This window comes from Mastomys coucha, unplaced genomic scaffold, assembly GCF_008632895.1.
Source record: "Mastomys coucha isolate ucsf_1 unplaced genomic scaffold, UCSF_Mcou_1 pScaffold22, whole genome shotgun sequence".
Lineage (NCBI taxonomy): Eukaryota > Metazoa > Chordata > Mammalia > Rodentia > Muridae > Mastomys > Mastomys coucha.
In genome coordinates, this window is record NW_022196905.1 from 143,770,654 (window position 1) to 143,776,753 (window position 6,100).

The following is a 6,100-nucleotide window of genomic DNA, read 5'->3' on the forward strand; positions in this document are numbered from 1 at the left end:
GGTTCCTGGGGTTGGTATATTGGCATCTTTGTAGTGGAGGTGGTGGGGAGTCTATGGCTGTACTACCCTGAACATGCCTGATCTCAGGGGCATTATTCTGTTTCCTGTAATGAAGAAACCAAGAGAGAAGAGACCAAGAACTCACACTGTCTCCAGTTCTTTGTAGCTACTCAATGAATACTTCTGGGGTAAAGTGGTTCTTTAAAAGTGAGACGAATTGTCCGAACTGTTCGTTAGAACAATCTTCCTGGAGACTTGGGGGACAGTTCTCTGAGGTCACTAATAGTTTCTCAGTTCTGGTCCCAATTGCCGTTTTCTCAAGAGCCTTGCGAATGCTGAGTCATCCCTGGATGCTTGGTTGTTCCTCAGGAGAGCTCTGTGAGGCAGCCTTTCCTACTGTCATCAGAGGAAACCATGCCACAGAGGAGGTTTGATTGGAAAGGATGGGATTAAGCACGCTTCCGGTCACAGAATGTGGAGTTGGTGTACAACGTTTTCCTTCCTAGGATCTCTTTAGCCCCTCAGCTATCCAGCTGGGACTGGGAGCATGTCCTCTAGAAAAGCAGAGCTGAACCTCTTTTTTTTTTTTAAAGATTTATTTATTTATTATATATAAGTACACTGTAGCTGTCTTCAGACACTCCAGAAGAGGGCATCAGATCTCATTACAGACGGTTGTGAGTCACCATGTGGTTGCTGGGATTTGAACTCAGGACCTTTGGAATAACAGTAAGTGCTCTTACCCACTGAGCCATCTCTCCAGTCCCAGAGCTGAACCTCTTAATGGGCCTGAGGGTCACAGAAACCCTTACATGAAAACATAACTTGTCAGGAGGCGTGGAGAGATGAAAGGGGCCCAAACTGGAAAGCCTCTGAACAGGTCATCTCACCTTTGATGGTAACTGTTAGACAGAAACAAGGTTGAAGAACTTACAGGGGATCAGGATACCCCAAGGCACACAGGGTGGAAGGGCTGGCTGTGCTGAGCCCGAAGCTGGTCAAAGTCAGAGAACAGAGGAAGATGGCCAGCTGGGCAGGATCATGGGAAGGCAAAGTTTTCTCTCTTCAGAGGCAGCAGAGTCCAGTCACCCTACACTGCTCTGTTTTCGTCTGCCTGTGGGTTCCTGGTCTTTCTGTTGGTTTTAGAGACAGGCTCTCAATAGGTAGATCTGGCTGATCTAGAACTTGTGACATAGGCTTAGCTGGCCTCAAACTTGTGATCCTCCTGCTCCTGCCTCCCAAGTGCTGCGATTACAGGCCTATGCTACCAGGCCTGATTCTTGGGTCTTGATAAATACACAGCTCGAAATAGGACAGGAAGTATTTCCCACTGTAAAGCGCCAGGATGTGGCTGAGCATATGGAGCATCTCCGCAGTGCCAGCCTGCTCCAGCAGCTCATGCCTTATGTCCTGAGCTCAGTATCTGAGCAAGGCTGCTGACAGGGCTCTGGGGTTACCTGAGAGTGGTCCAGCTTGCTTTTGTCAGAAGGCAGATGCATTTCCTGACTCTTATTGCATCCCTTGGTTCTGACACTAAGTAGCTGTGGAGTTGGAGGGAATCACTTAACTGCTCTGAGTCTCCCTTTCTGAGTGACAACAATAGTCTCTTCTCTGGCTGCTGTCAGGGTTAGAGGAGCCAGAGTCTGTAAAGTCCCAAGCCCAGCCCAGAGAGCTTCCTTGCCAGCTGCCCTTGCTGGAAAATTCTGCCCAAGGGAAGCTTTAATTACAGGTCCTTTCTCTTTCTCTCCATTCCAGGGTTTGCTTCCAAGACAATTAACAGACCAGAGAGTTCTGCTACCTATCAGCCACTGGTGGCCAACAGACTCCCCATGCTGACAAACACAGTGTCTCGAGAAGCTGGACCATGTAAGCAGGTGCCAGCTTGTTGCTTCGTAGCTCTCAATACAGTTGAATTGGTGTTAGTTATGCAAGACGCTCACTTAAATATTTACCTTCGCAGAGCCACCCTAGTGTAGCAGGGCAGGGAAGAAAACCTGAGAAGCAGGGAGGCTTTGGCATCCTCTGTAGCTAGCCTGCAGGAATGTATGTCTTGATGGGACATATCCTCGACAGACTGGGCCAGCCCTTTGCTTTAAAAAAACAAACCAAACCAAACCAAAACATAACAGTGATGATCTTCACTCAGATTTGAATGGAATCAGAAGTGTCAAACCTGAGAAGTTTGAACAGTTCCTGCCTACCATTTCCCCATGAGTTTGGGTATGAAAGACTGAATTTAGAAATTTGGAAAAAGCATCTTAATGGAAATGCATTAATGTATAACCTTTACTTACAGAAGGCATAGGAAGTCTCTGTCACGAGCCAGGAAGGTGGACTGGTCAGTTCCAGGAACAGGATAGCGGTCAGCTATTAAGAAGATAACATTGCCCAGAATAAGGAACAGGACAGCGGTCAGTCATTAAGAAGATAGCATTGACCAAACCACATTCCTCTAGACAATGAGTGAGCAGAATGACTTCCTTGTGACCTGACTCAGCTAGGTAGTGGGTTCCTTCAAAATTTTCCATTGTTCTCTTGTTATGTTTCCTTGGTAACCCTTTCACCCCCCTAGTTTGTGATTTTTCCCTTTAAATACCCCTTATTCCTCGTGCTCGTGGTCGAACCCCTCTGGCCTGCCAGGCTATGAGTTCGACCCCAGATCTGGAATAAACCTCATGTGATTGCAGCAAGTTTGGTCTCTTGTGAGTTATTGGGTGATCGCGTCATCCCGAGACTTGAGTAAGGATCTCCCCAGTTCTGGGGGTCTTTCAGGTACATGCCCACATTCACCACAACATGAATGCTGGGCAGGAGGGTAGGTGAGAGGGTGGGAGGGGTCACATAGTTCAGTTCCATATAGTCACTACCCACAGGCTTTTGCCATTATTATTTGCTAGATAAGGACACCTGTGTCTCTGAGAAGGTGGGCAACAAAATACATACAAGCTAACCCCAAGGCTGCACAGCCAAGATTTGACTTTGGTTCTAGTAATGTGGCATAAAGAATATCTTAGATCTTATCTGAAGGCTCTTGCAGAGTGTAGGTCTCTAAAGGTACCCCAGGAGTCCAGCTGCCCTGGCTTTATTTGATAGAGGACGGAATGTAGTCACCATTAAGGGAACCCATGGCTTCTCCATGACTTTCATCTACTGAACTCTGCTCATGGTGGTGCTGGACAGGGTCAGGTGTTCAAAGTGCCAAACAGGCAGCTGGGGAGAGGGAAGTAGGTGTTGGAGACTTCTGTTTCCTGAGGAAATGGAATATGTGCTGTTGATAACTTTGTGAAGGCCTGAGCTTGCTCTTGTCCTTCCCAGGGTGCCCAGGTAAGAAGAGAAAAACACACACACACACACACACACACACACAGACAAATAGAAACCCAGACACACTCATGCACAGACACACTCAGATACACACACACACACATACACAGATATACACATGCATACATACACATACACAGACATACACATAGATATATACACACACACAAACACACAGAGAGACACACACAGACACACACAGACAGTCTCACACACACACACACACACACATACATACATACATACATAACCCACTAGACACATAGACACACAGAGAGACACACAGAAACACAGATAACACACATGCACAGACACACTCAGATGTGCACACACACATATACACAGACATACACATAGATGTATACCACACACACAAACACACAGAGAAACACACACAGAGACACAGACTCTCAGATACACACGGTTTCAGCACCCAGAGGGGTGGCAGGCACAGGCTGTTGTCCGATCCTGGTAAGAGACCCCATTGAGGGTGTCTTGCAACTCTAGGGGCCAGGCTATCTAAATCTGTATGTAAAGTTTTCTAGATGATTCTAAAAGCCTGAGATCCCTGGGTGGCTGCACATCCCAGGAGACAGAGGTGGGAGAAGGGCTTCATTTGGAACTTGTCCAGGAGTTTATGACATGCCTCTGCTATAACCATTAGGCTCATGGTCTTGCAGGCACCAGGGTCTCCTCAGATGAGAGCTGGTACTTTTAAGAAACTTGCAGTTCTTGGAACTTTGGACACTGGAGATCTGGGCTGTTTGGCAACTGCATTCTTCCTCCCAAGCACAGCTTTCTTGAATTTCTCACAGGCCACAGCAGCATTTTTGAGAGTCCTTTGGGGCTCTCAGAGTATGTTCTAGAAGGCTAGTCTTCTGTGAAGTTGACAGGCATCTTGTCTGAGTCAAGTTCACACTGCTGTGGACGGCAGCCTGGGGTCACTCCTGGGCTCGGTCTTGGATAGCCATGTTTCAGCCCTGAGCAGCACACTGTCTCCAGACCTCAGGGTCTGAGGGGGCTGTGAACTGAGAGAGGAAAACCAGCAAGTGCTCAGAGCAGCTCTTGTGGGCCTGAGAGGGTTAAGGGTCTCCTTAGAAGTCTGGATTCCAAGGAGTAATTTGAGTCCTTGGAAAAACAAAGTCTTTTAAGTCTTGCTTCAGGGCTGTAGGCCTGGCTCTGGGGGCTGTGACCCTGGGCCTGGCTTTCCTTCTCACACCAGGCCAGAATGAGTAGTTTCTAAGCCAGGACAATATAGGACCATAGGGGATTTATGTATATTCATACACACACAAATATATATTTGTGTGTGTATGTATATATACATATATGAAAATAGTATTCTTGGGGCATTGTGTGTCTGTGAACAATCGTTAAATGTTCTGGAAAGGAAAATAATCTTCATAAACAAACACATAAGGCGACAATTTAACAAATGTCTGTCTTACACTGCAGCCTGACAGCTAGAGAGGAACAAGAAGGGGCTCCCCACCCCCACCCCCTGCTTCTGCAGCCATTTGGAGTCCTTATTGCTTTCTTGATCTCCGGGGTTGCAGCCTTCATTTCACTGACTAATAGAAAGCTCTGTTAGAGCCTTTCTGAAGAGAATTAATGACTTTGTAAATTTAGTGCTTGGTAAACATGGCAGAGAGAACGTTTCCCCAGGCTGGAAGCTGGCTGGCTGGAACTGTTGCCAGCCTGCCTAAGAGACACGGTTGGTCATTTGGGCTGTTTTTCTAAAAGCTAGGTCCCAGGATGCTTGGTACCCAAATGCCCTGAGAAGGAAACCAAACAAGAGAGACAAGAAACAGCCAAGCAGGGAGCCAGGGAGAGGGAGACATTGTCAACAGAAAACAAACAAAACCCAGGGGTGGCATGCACACTTGGGAGAGAAGCAGGAGGATTGAGGCCAGCCTGGGCTACATGGGCTACAGTATCAAAACAGACAAACAAACCTAGACAAGCTAAAAACTAGTGACGTTCTTAAGGATAAATACGCATTTAAAGTAAAACTATACGTGGCTGGGAAGTCTAGATTTGGTATGGAATGAAGGGGGCTCCCTGGTTTTGCCACCTTAGCTCCCAGGTCTATGAGTCACTTTGTTCTTTGAAGGCTTTTCGGCTTCAATGGTAATAAAAATGCTTGGAAGCAAATAAGGGGACAGATACTCAGAAGGAGGCATAGGAAGGCTGGCTAAAGTTGATTACTCCTGTGGGGCTCGGCGAGTGGAGTACAGAGGGCGTGCTTATCACCTTCAGCTGTGTCCCTATGATGCCTTTGTTCTCTGAGTTTTCGTCCTTCAAACTTGCTCTGGTGCGTATGTGTAATCTCTGCTCAGGAGGGTGAGGCAGGAGAATTCTGATACACTAGGGCTATGTATCTATCTAGATGCTTTTCCCATAGATAGACACAGGCAAACACCAGCCATTTTTTCCAGAGATCAGTCAGTTACTTGCCCAATCTCTTGTTCCCCGGGAGGACCACAGCTTCCATTCTGTCATCTCTTTGATAGCTGATCATTCCTGTTGAGGACATGGCTATGGAACAGTCACTGGCTGACTCAACAGCTCCATTCATCCTTCCCAGCATTTTGTGTTGGCTCAACTAAACTCATGTAGTCATTCATCAAATCGTACTGGCCAAAGGCTATGTCTTGATATTGAGGCTGGATCTCTGAAATTCAGGAGTTGAGATTTTTTTTTCTTCTATTTTTGCTCTGAGTGTTTGCTCTCATGTATTTATATGTACCACGTGCAGGTCTGAAGCTCTCAGAGA